Raw genomic sequence first — 13,665 nt, forward strand, 5'->3', positions numbered from 1 at the left:
GGTTTTTATGATAATGAAGATATTAAATAGACTTAAGAAATTATATTGTAAAAACATCTTAAGGTGAATGGTTAAAGCTACATTTACTCACTTCAAAAAATTTAGTAAAAAATACCAATATCTCCATTAATATTGGTTTTTCTGATTTAAAAAAAAAATCAAAACACTGAAACCTTATCACTCCTTCCGCATCACCCTCGCAGAAGATTTCCCACCATTTTTCAAACATTCTCAATATGATATCTTCATGAAAAAGTTTAGGTACTGATGTTGGATTAGTTGTTTGAAAAATAAGCTGGTTTGTACAACCTTTCATCTTTTGTGATATTCTTAGTTTGTCCTAATGATCTGTAGGGGTTACAACCACTGCACCATATTTTCCTAAAAGGTGGAGATTGTTGACTAAAAAGGAAATTAATATACATGTTACAACGTTGTTAAAAAATGCGAGACATATGAGGGTAGTGAATTATGGTAATAAGCAATTTAGATTGGGAAAGACGTAATTAAATTTTATTATTTAATTGAATATTTCCAATTAAAATAATAATAAATCTACATTTATATATTCATATATTGATTGGAACGCTTCTCACAATGGTCACTTCTTTTAATTAGATCCCCTTCAATCCTTTGGGATACCTAATACTTTCTTATATAATATAGTTGGGGCTTGCTACTTGTTGGTGCGTTGGGGTAAACAAACTTGATGTGTTTTTTTTTATCTCGTAGTTGGAGTCTATGGAATAAGAAGGAAATTTGATAGCTTGAAAAAAGGTGGTAGCTTGACAAAAGTTGTAGAGAAAAGATTAATCTCTCCTACCTTGACAGAACTCGTGGTCAATATCAACACCTACAAGAACTTTGTTGTGGAATATTATCAAAACTAATGAAAGGATATGAAAGAGTGTATTGTAAGAACCTTGACAAACACGACCATTGAAATTTGGAACATTGTTTGTAGGAAGAGAAAATTATGTTTATTTTTTCCAAACATGTATGTTAGTATATTACAGTTTAATGAATATGTTTTCTTATTATCATATATGGTTTCATACTTTAACAAAACATTTGCCAAGACTTCACAATGTTTTATTATGCAGTAAAAGATTTGCCAAGATCTTACAAGATTTTATAATTCAATGAAAGATTCTCCATCATTGTACAAGATAATATAATCTAGTGAGAGATTCACCAAAAAAATTATATATATTTATTATATTATTGATATAACCGCCTTCCATTTTTCCTATGTATCATGGGGATTAGCCCATTTATTATACATATAAATTTAGGGTGGTTCTTAAAATTTTCCCTTGCCCGTATTCCAGATGAGAAACATAAAGCTTTAGAACCTAAGAGTGAAAAATGTATTTTTGTTAGATATCTTAAAGATGTCAAAGGATATAGACTTATTCCACTTAAGTCCAAAAATGTTATCATTAGAAGAGATGTAAAGTTTGCTGAAAATATATCGGCCTACGAGCCTAGTTTGGCGCATGTGCCACCTCTCTCTATCCCTTCTACTTCTGAAAATATTTCTTATTTAGATGATGACAGCGAGGATGACAATCCTCCCCCACCTTCTCAGGATCCTCCTTTAGCTCCTCAGCTTCCAACATGGGTTCGTGCTACTCGAGATGCAATAGGTGCTCTTGTTGGTGATCCTACAGATCAACGACATACACGTTCTCAATTCGATAGAGCCTCTTCTTTACTGGCTCAAGCTTTAGCGAATTATGATCCTAACGCCTTTGTAGAAGCTTCAGACCATCTAGATTGGGATGCAGCGATGAATGAAGAATATCATTCATTATTGGCAAATTGTAGTGCCCCGCTCTAGTTGACTGGCAATGATATGTCATTAACATTTATTTAGCCCTAAGGCCCACACTTCATTCTTTGAGGACCTCAGGTTGAGGATCCAGACATATGACTCTATTATTAGTGGTTTTGATATTAGTGGTTGTGATGTTTATGTATGTTCTCCATTGATATTATGATGAAGATAGCATTAATGGTTAGGTATGTATCTATTGGTATTATTATGATTGTAGCATTTATGGTTATGCATTTCCTCTATTGATACTATGATGATTGTAGCATAAATGGTTATGCATTTCCTCTATTGATACTATGATGATTGTAGCATAAATGGTTATGTTTGGTCTCTATTGAATTCATGATGATGATAACAGTAAAGGATATGTATGCTCTCTACTGATATCATGATGATGATAGCTTTGATGGATAGGTATGTTTCCATTGATGTTATGATGATGATAGCCATGATGGATGTGCCCCCATGTTACCTACTTGCATTAGTTCTGGTTCACAATAAGCAATGATGCGAATGATTAGGTCATGTTAATGATGCTATTATGACAATGACTAACACTAAGAAACCTTGTTACTAATGATTATTGAGTATGGCAAGAAACCATCAGAGGCACTCGCATATGACGAGTTGATGACACTTGGTTTGATGAAAATTTATATTATTTTATCTTTGAAATTTAAGTCGATTTTGAAACCTACTATATATGTTTATCTATATTCTGATGATATGTTAATGGTTGCAGGCACAGATTAGTTGCTTGGCCAAATGACTTACATATGGGTGATGGGGTTGTACAAGTGGATGGAACTACATGGGAGGGGTGGAACAGTGTTCCTGATCTCACCCACTAGCATTCCCGCCATGACTTGGGCTGGAGAGGTTGAAACACCTTCACCTTGAAGATCACGATGTCATGAGGGCAGGTCCTAAAGATTGGTTCGCTCATGAGGATTTTACCGAGGAGCGCGCATCAAGGTGGACTCCTTGATCCCCAACACCATTAGTCTCACTATAGCAGGCAACATAAGAGATGATAGTGGTCTATGATGTTGCACATATACTTTCCCCTCGTAGTCACTAAATGCTTGAAGGGCAAGTGTTGTGGCACCCTTGAAATCATTAAAAATAAATTAATTGATAAATATAATCAAGAAATGAAAACTAGGTAAATTTACATCAAGGGTAAATGATGTTAGAAACCTAGGTAATTAAATCAAAAATAAAACTTGGGTTAAGAGGATCATGGGAAGAAATAGAATAGGTTACCTTAAAAACTCTACCCTTCCCATGTTGGAAAATAATAGGTAGATTATGTAGTTTAATTAGGTAAAAGCGGAAAGATGGACATAATTGTAAGGATAAAGATTAATCATAAAATGGTTAAACCTAATTAAGAGAAGAGGATGGTGAATTAAAATAAGATGAATAAATTAAATTTTATAGAAATGTAGAGAACCTCCATGTGGCAACAACCAACATAAGAATATCCATCTAAGAGATAACTTGAGTTAAACTAGGGAGTAGATAGGGGATAAAATCGTGAACTCATTAATTGACTGTAGTAATCAACACAAATTAAGGAGTAACAAGGGGGATCAAGAGGCAACTAGGAGAAGAAATAGGAATCTTGTTGAGGTGAGGAAAATATTAGTTTTAAATTAAAATCTAAGTAAATAATTTTGGAGACCCTTGATGAGCAAGTGGCACATGGATGGGTGAATAATCAAACAATTGAATTATAAAAAAATAATTAATTGTGCATGACATGCCAAGTGTCACCTATGAGAACTCCTATAAAGAAGGGGCAAGTCATGGGAGAAGGGACCTTTTTTGGGAGGGGAAAACCCTATTGTTGGATGGATGAGACTATGTCAGTGCAGTGATTACGAAACTATAGTGAGTTTGGTGAGGTAGAGGATTTTAGAGAGGGGACTCTTGAGCCAAGAAGTGCTCTCCTCTACGAGCTATTGCATTTTTCCATTGTACAACCCCATTGCAGCTCAGGGGTCCATGGGGAAGAAGAGTACCCAAGGAGCAGGCTGGGAGGTTAACTGGTGGGTCATCGCATTCAGATCAAGTACATCGTCATTCACTCTCGGAGGTAACCAACAACAAGGGAAGACAAGTAACGAAAAATAAATTGGAGTCTCGTCTTCTAGTGAACGGTACATATGTGTTGCAATATTATTTTGTATGCTTTCTTTATGGCCTTAGTTAAATGTATGTAAATTTTATGATATGTTCAGTGAAATGAAATTTAGGGATGTGATAGACAATGCTGGATAAATTTGAATTCCCAACGTTTTTCTCTTCTGGTTATATTTTGCTGTGATTTATTTTAAAAGATAAAGAAAATATATGGTATAGAACTGGTCCTTACACAAATGATACATGGGATCTTGTTCCTCTTCCAATGGGGTGAAAACTTGTTAGATGCAAATGGGTTTACAGAACCAAGTATGGACTAGATGGAAGAGTTGATAAACATAAAGCTCGTCTTATTGGTAAGGGTTTTTCACAAGTTGAAGGCATTGACTATACTAAAAACTTCTCTCCTGTTGCCAAAAGGAACTCTATCCCTCTTATTCTTTCCGTTGCTACCTCTTTCAAATGGAAAGTCAATCAGATGGATGTTAAATCTTCCTTCTTGCATGGGGACTTGCATGAAGAAATCTATATGGAACAACCTACTAGATTTATACAAATAGACTCTAGCCTTGTATGTCAGCTTAAGAAATCCATTTATTGTCTCAAGCAAGTCCCTCGGGCTTGGTATGCCAAAAAGGATAGCTTTCTTTTAGAAACTGGCTTTTTTAGGTGTCATTCTAACAATACTGTCTACACCAAGAAAGTGGGAAAGTCTCTTATCATTCTTGTTCTTTATGTTGATGATCTTATCCTTACTAGTATTGATCCCAACCTTATAAACCATGTGAAGTCTAGCCTTAAAAAGAAGTTTGAAATGACAGACTTAGGACACTTGCATTATTTCCTTGGTCTTCAAGTCTTGCAATCCAAGGAAGGTATTTCCCTTTCCTAGTCCAAGTATGCCTGTGATCTTTTATGCCATTTTCACATGGAAGATTGTAAGCCAACCCCTTTTCCCTTTTAGTCTAGAGCCAAACTTTCAGTCACTTGTACTTCCCATGAAGTTGATGCTACCTTATACTGCCAACTTGTAGGAAAATTTTTGTATCTGACCCATACACATCCTAACCTTTCCTTTGTTGTTGGCCTTATTGCTCGGTTTATGCAAAACCCACATGAAAGTCTTTGGAAAGAAGCTAAAAGAATACTTCGTTATGTTCGAGGTACAATTCAGTTTGGCATTCATTAGAGTGTAGAAGCATCTCCTCTATTGGTTGGTTTCACTGATTTCGACTGGGCTGGTGACCCTGATGATCGGAAGTCTACTGCAGATTATGTGTTCACTCTTGGTTCAGGACCTATTACATGGGCTTGAAAGAAACAAAGTGCCATTTCTCTTTCTTAAAAAGAAGCAGAGTATTGTGGTGCCATAGAAGCTAGTAAGGAAGCCCTTTGGCTTCGTCAGATCCTATCAGAATTTGGCTTTCAGCAACAACATCCGACTACACTTTGGTGTGATAATCAAAGTGCCATTCAACTATGCAAAGATCTAGTCCAACATCAGCGTAGAAAACACATTGAACTACACATGCACTTCATCAGAAAGCTCATTCATGACCATGTTCTTGAAGTGCAATATTTTTCAATAGATGATCAAGTTGCAGACATCTTTACAAAGGCTCTCACAGAGGTGAAGTTTACTAAACTTCGATTTATGGTTGGAGTTTAGGAAGTTTTCACTAAGGGGGGATAGGCTCTAATGCCTCCTTCCTTCTCCTATTGTGTTATATTTATACATCCTTAAATCCTATCCCAAGTTGTTCTTAAGGGGGGATGTTAGGATATTCCGACACATAAGAAATAGTTAACTATAACTTGTTCTAGTGTAGAGTTAGGTAAAGTGTGTTTCTTTACTATGTACTTTTGTAACTTACAATCCGACGGTCATGATATGTAGTGATCCGATGGTTCATTATCTCCTCGGTATTACCGACACTTGATCCGTGGCTTAACACCCGATTGGTCCATGATCTCTATTTAAAGAGCATGGAGGGTCATTTGTAGGGTAATCGTTCATGAGAGAAGCTTATGTAAATTTTCATTCTTTTATTAATAAATTTCCTGAAGTGGCCGCGTTGGCTCAGGCCGTGGACTATTTCCCTCTTTGACGTTTTAACCACGTCAAGAATACTGGTGTATTGATCTGTGATCTGTTTATGAGCGGTGTCCTTTGGTGTTCTATCTGAGGAACTTACCCTGTAAATTCCTACATGTTGCTGCCCAAAAATGAAAGGTTGGCCAGGTTGTGAATAAACTATACCAGTGTAAGCTTGGGTCAGTCTAGATAAGGGTATACAAACTTGAGGTTGTTTCTGAACCCCAGACATAAGTGGTTGTTGTACAACAACTTGAGAAACTTGAGCTTCTTGACCTGAAACTTGTGGTTGCAAGGTAGAAGGACTAGTTTGTATCGGTTGAGACACCTCAGTTTGAACTTGTGACTGTGGTACAGTAGTAACAACAGGTGTAGTAGGAATAGATGACACAGTTTGCATTGGTTGTGTTGGATACACAAGCCTTGGTTGAACTGGCATTGTTGGTTTCCATTGACAAACTTGAATTCCAGGTTGACCTGAATATTGCAGGATACTCCCATATGATGGTCTTCCATAGGGAGGATAAGGTGAATATGCGTATTGCTCTCCATATGGTGGCAATCCAATATTTAATGGATACATAGGTGTTTGTTGACTAGATTGCCAAGCTTGATATTGGTATGCAAGATCAAACTATTGAGTTCTCGTTAAAGAAGAACCAGGTAGAATTCTGATTGAGGACATGGGTGATGACCATGGTGTAGAAGCAACCCCTGAGTGGGTTCCAGATAAAGATTAGTAACCAGCTGGGATGAACGATTCACCATATAGGTGTGACTCGGGTGTAGTATAAAACATCGAAGAGGTTGCAACAAAAGATTCTGCCACAGCTGCATCAAATGATATAGTCTGGGATGTTGACGGTTGTTCAACCATAGTTAACTGACCCAAAAGTTGTCTTAAAGAATCGATGGGTACTTGAAAATAAGCAAAATCAAACGGAGCAGTAAAATGAGGAGTATGAGGGTAAAGATAAAGCCTAGTTCCAAAGTGGAATGGGGTTCCAGGTGTAGAATCTTCTTCTAATTCTTCCTCAACAGCAATTAAACCAGGTGGAAGAACTTCACCATCTGGTCCATAAAATATTTCTGGTGTTGATAAAGTGGAAGTTTCAGTAGTTACTGATGTCTGAGGGGTAACCGATTGATCGCCTTTAGGTAAAGTAAGAAATTTTGAATGTTCAAATTCGAAGACTAGATGTTTGGGTAAAAGAACAACAGGCTCAGAAAGAGGTTCCTGAACAACTTCAAGTTCAGATGTAACTTTTGTTTGAACTGTGATAGGTTCTGGATTAACTCCTAGTTGAACTGATTCAAGTTTAGAAGTAATTTCTTGTTGAGCAACTTCAAGTTGAGGATCAAATTTTTGTTGAACAACTTCAATTACTGTTTCACTAGGATCAATGCTAATGTCCTCAGGTAATAGTGAAACTTCTTCTTTAGAAACGTATGTACAAGAAATGGTTGGAGTAACTGGAGTCTCAGTACTTACCAAAATAGATGTTTCAGGTAATTCAGATGAAGAACTAGGAGTTCTTGATGTACTTGACTCAGTTAAGTGAGGCTGCTTTGACCGAATAGGTGTAGCTTCGAGCGAGTAAGGCGCTTTACTGGCTGTTCTCTACGAACAATGGGGTAAGGGTATGTTCCTCCACGATTGCTGATTAATTTTATTATCAAAAAGGAAATAAAAAAAGGGGTAAGCTAGGCAAAAGGTTTACAAAGCAACTGTGAATTACAAAATACCTCATGGCGAACCAAGAAGTATGGGCATGAAATCTCCCCAAATGCTGTGTTCGGTGTATCACAGTGTACAAGGCAATTGACTCGATTACCTAAGGATGGATAGAAACCTAGTGTTGTCCTCCCATATATACCTGAGGGTACATGGAGGCCTAGTCTGTATAAGCATTGTCTAATGAAAAACCCCACAGTGAGAGCATTCCCATATACTTTACGTATTGTAACACCGCCCTATATACCCGAAGGTACGTGGACAACCTATGATATACTCACGTATGTGGAATGAGGTATCACACTCAGGATGTATTGTAGACAAGTTAGCGTCAGCTACTTTGTTTTATGATGTCGGAACATATCTCTAGCCTAGAACCAGTAAATGTTTTTGTTAATGACAATGCTCCATTAGGCTGGATTATGTTGAATTGTAAGGACATAATGTTGCTACGAGATTTGGCTTTGAATCAAGTATTATAATGCTACAAGTTTGTCATGCTTTTGATGTGATGTGGATGGGATCTAAGCTGGAGGAATGGCTTTGAATCAGACACCAATGGTTGTATTTCCTTCTTCTATTCAATAAAGTGTTCAAACCTTTTTCCCATATGTTTGTATTGTTTTATAATGCTTATATGTCTGAAATGTATCTGATTCCATTCACTTATATTCAATATACCTTTTGCTTTGATCGATTCTTTGTTTTCTATTGTGTTTATAGGTACTTCTCAAGCGTATTAAGTACAGGAAGGAGCGACAGGATCGATACAAGGGAGATGAGAGGAAAGTAGAACTACAAGTAGGTATTCTCATCTTCTCATCTTATCTATTTCTTATAGGAAAAGACTAAAACACTTTAAACTATTGTTCTAGATATGGCTACTTATCTAGGGAATTAGTATTTATCCGTAGATACCAAATTCTCCAAAATAAATTTGGTGTCTCACAGTGTACAAGGCTGCCGACTCGGTTACCTAAGGATGGATAGCAACCTAGTGTTTTCCTCCCATATATACCCAAAGGTACATGGAGGCCCAGTCCATATAAGCGCTGTCTAATGCAAAACCGCACAGTAAGAGCATTCCCATATACTTTACGTATTGTAACACCACCCTATATACCCGAAGGTACGTGGATGAGCTACGATATACTCACGTACGTGGAATGAGGTACACTCAGGATGTATTGTAGACAAGTTAGCAATAGCAGCTTTGTTTTACGACACCGGAACACGTCTCTAGCCTAGAACCACTAAATGTTTTTGTTAATGACAATTCTCCATTAGGTAAATTGATGTTAATTTTAAGTTGATCTTGCTTAGGAATTTTCCTTTCATGTTCACCACGTGATGTATTCTGAAATTCCTAGGAATGCATCTATCATGATAAGCATTCTTTCCATTCAATTTAACGATGAAAATCCTAACTACTTAGGGATAAATCAATCAGATTTCTTTCAATCAAAGAGCAAAGAGCACAATCTAATGAAATTTCCCTACACTATTCCTATGAGCACACACAAAATTTTTCAATGCAACATGCATGTATTTCTTTTCGATTTCCTTAATGTGAATACGAACAAAAGGAAATATGCACATACAATCAATCAACCTTTCATAAGAACAAAGACATTTACGAAAGTTCTATTTCGAAGGAAAATAAGACTTTACGACACTTTCTTTCAAACGAAGATTAATTAACTATATTCTAACTTTGACTATAGATCGATAATGACAAAGAAAACATTAAAGAAACATTAATCAATCAAATCAAAGTAGGGCTAGACAAGGAGATAGAAACTTGTTCTCTGAGACATAACATTTATTGATTAATAAAAAAACAAACAGAGAAAAGTTGGTAAAAACACTTTCCAAAGGTGGGAAACTGACCCTAAGAGGATCAGTGTAGCCCTGAATGGGAGACAGTGTGCTTCAGAGCACTATCCCTAAGCCAGGGGTGCTCTGTAGCACACTGTGTCCCTCACAAGCCTGCGCTGGTGACAGTGAGCCATTTCAAAAGGCAATTTGACACAGTTTTGACCAATTTTTCAATGCAAAAAGCTGAATTACAATCTATGAACACAAATAAGGTCTGCAAGGATGTCCTAGGAGGTGGATAAGATACTAGGAAAGAGGCTCTTCCTAGCAGAGTCGCCAATTTGTTTTGGACAATTGGTATCTATGGATAAATACTAATTCCCTAGATAAGTAGCCATATCTAAAACAACAGTTTAAAGTGTTTTAGTCTTTTCCTATAAGAAATAGATAAGATGAGAAGATGAGAAGACCTACTTGTAGTTCCGCTTTCCTCTCGTCTCCCTTGTATCGATCTTGTCGCTCCTTCCCATACTTAATATGCTTGAGAAGTACCTGTAAACACAACAGAAAACAAAGAATCGATCAAAGCAAAAGATCTATTGAATATAAGTGAATGGAATCAGAAAAACTTCACACATATAAGCATTATAAAACAATACAAACATATGGGAAAAAGGTTCAAACACTTTATTGAATAGAAGAAGTAATTACAACCATTGGTGTCTGATTCAAAGCCATTCCTCCAGCTTGGATCCCATCCAAATCACATCAAAATCATGACAAACTTGTAGCATTACAATAGTTGCTTCAAAGCCAAATCTCATAGCAACATTATCTCCTTGCAATTCAACATAATCCAGCCCCTGATCACTTAGATGAGTAGTCAATTTATAGGAAGATGAAAGAGGTTTTGTCATAAATGGTGGCATTGAATGGCCTTCCATAATTAGAATAGTTCCATGGAGGAAGGGATGAGAGGATAGGATGCACCTTAACTCATTCCTTATCCATTTTCAATCTCATAGGAGTTGATAAGTGAGGGAACCTTCTAGATGACTCCAAAAGATAATAATATTCCCCAAACCCTATGTGAATTGCGCTCAATCTCACCCAACCCAGGTGAAAGGAAGCCTAATTTCTCTACAAAGCACCCTAGCATGGATTTAACTTCTCTAAAGTGCACCCTTACATGGGCTTACCTGCATTGGTCCCTCTAGAGGCTATTTCTAGATGTCTTCAAGTCATGAAACTATCTGGGAAGGAGGAATTCAAAGGGGTGACTTGTTTAGGGCATGTAACAACTAAAATTAGGGTTGGATGAGCCCTAAAACACTGATCTAAATGATGGGATTGATGTGCCCAAATGGATCTGTAACAGGGAGGAACCTACTAACTTCGAAGAAGGATTTCTTGACGCATAGCTATTTGTAGTGCGTGTTGCAGATGGTCATTTCGAGGATATAATACACTTCCTAGCAACAAGAATTGCACTGGAAGGATACTTTGTCCACCAAAAGAAGGAATTAGTGGTGCGCGCAGAAGATTTCTCTGTTATTGCTGGGCATCTATACAAAATGGTGGCTGATGAGATATTGCGACAGTATGTACCTGAATTTGAACGAAGTAGCATCCTCGCGGATGCTCATGGGGGCACCGCGGGTGGACATTATGCAAGCAAAGAAATCACACAGAAGATTCTACGCGTCAGGTTGTGGTGGCCAACCCTTCATCAGGATTCAAAATCATGTTGCAAGGCATGTGATGTATGTCAAAGAAGAGGTAGGCCATCGCGGAGGGATGGATTTCCTTTGAATCCACAATTGACATTGCAACCTTTCGAAAAGTGGGCAATAGATTTTATAGGACCCATTCAGCCACAAGGGAAAGTAGGAGTGATGTACATTCTCATTGTGACAGAGTACTTAACTCGTTGGGAATAAGTGTAGCCGGTGAAGGGTTACATGGGCACGACTACCACAAAGTTCCTATTTGAACATGTACTCATGTGATTTGGACCAAGAATCTTAATGAGTGATCGTGGTACACACTTACTGAATGAGATGATCAACACACTAACGTGGGAACTTTAGGTGTATCACCAAAAGAGCACACCTTATCACCCACAGGCTAATGGGACAGTGGAGGCATTCGACAAAGTGCTTGAAACCACACTGACCAAGGTTTGCAATGCTCAGCGAAGTGATTGGGACCTACACATACCTGCAATATTGTGGGCTTATCGGACAACATGCAAGAAGCTGCTGAGACAAACCCCTTTTAGGCTTGTCTATGGTGTGGAAGCTATAATGCCTATGGAATACATCATGCCTATTTTTCGGATAGCAGCGCTCACAGGTATGCTGGATCGTGGAGCCCTGGAAGAGAGGCTCGTGCAGCTAAATGAACTCGAGGAAGAAATATTTTTGGCAGGATTTCATCAGCAGGTCCAAAAGCAGCACGAAAAAGCGTGGCATGACTGACATATTAAGCTACACACCTTTAAGGTGGATGACTTGGTGTTGTTGTATGACAATAAGTTTGATAAATTTCCAAGGAAATTTAGAATGCATTGGCTAGGGCCTTATGTTATTAAGGAGATTACCGATGGAGGAGCGGTCCAGCTGGTTAAGTTGAATGGAGATCCTTTCTTAGGAAAGGTGAATGGCAGTCGATTGATGCCATACATAGGTGGCCTAGCCATATGACTATGTGACAGAAGCACAATATTAGCACTCTAGGGAGCTGAAAGGAGGCGCGGGACTATAAACTACACTGCCCATGTTGGGGAGTTGCACGATTTCAAGACTGCGTGAAGCAGGGAAGTGTCACAGGGTCTGCGACAGCGCGAAGGTAGCTACGCTACTCATGGAAATAGTGCGCAGGTCCACCGGAGAGTGACCGTTAAAGTCAGTGTTCCTGATTTGATGGTCCGGCTGTGTCCAAATGGAGTGGGCAGTAGGCAATTAAGGTGAAATTTATGGGTTAGATTCTTGAAAATCTGCCACCAATCTAGCATTAATGGGTTGAATGTGGGGGGAATAGTCAGATTTGAATTCAAAAAGACCTATAAATCACAGGTGGTTGTCTAGCAAAAAACACGGCATTTTGAAAATTCAGTTGTTGCGTTATCAGGTGTGTATGGACCTTACGAATTTTGAGGGTTTGAGAGCAAGTTCAACGTTTGAGAGATTTCCAAAAGAAATGCAGGACCTCCTAAATAGAATGATGTCGATTTCAGAGGAAGCCTCGTAGGAAATTGATGTAGTAGAAGCCCCAGAGAGTGTCGGAGTGAGAGTCGAAGTCCCTAAGTCACCTAGAATACTGAGATCAAAGAAGGATAAGCAGACTATCATACCGATGCGTGTCTCACCAAGAAACCCATAGAGGACCAAGCTCACTTTGCATGAAAAGGGGAAGGCCATTAATATAGAGGCAGAAGAGGAAGAATCTGAAGGAATCCTGGCAGATGAGGAGGATTTGGAAATGGAAGTTGAAACCCAGGGTGCGGACACCATTACTAGGTTACTAGAATATGTTCCTCCGCACAAGGGCAAAGCCAAGGTGCCGAAGGACATAGATGAGAGCAAGAGATCCCTGCAAACTCTATTGCTCCCAGATGACATTGTTTTTGAGGGGCCGCACTTAGGGTGGGTTCCTATACTAAAGTTTGAATATTGGGACCTCGCAGATCACGAGAAATTCTCGCATTTAGCGACTGAGCAGCTAATGCACCAACAGATTGATGGGATTGCTAGAATGATTGAATTGGAGCTGCAAACCTGGCTCAAAGCTGTAGAGAAAGTTGGGTTGCTCAACCTACTCTGGGTGCCACATTACCACTGCGCCCCAGTGACCGTCTTCGTCATCAGGCAACTGCTCTACTTGGTGCATGATGGGTATTTGTGGCTGGAGGAGCCCATTCCCATCATAGACCACTTGATCCATCAGATCACACGGCTGCCTTACTCAGGGGAGGATCCAACTAATATATCAGAAGGAAAAGGTGGTGAGTTGGCCCTCGCAGAAGCT

Source organism: Pinus tabuliformis, chromosome 7, assembly GCF_031772625.1.
Source record: "Pinus tabuliformis cultivar Carrire ecotype Pingquan chromosome 7, CPIR1, whole genome shotgun sequence".
Lineage (NCBI taxonomy): Eukaryota > Viridiplantae > Streptophyta > Pinopsida > Pinales > Pinaceae > Pinus > Pinus tabuliformis.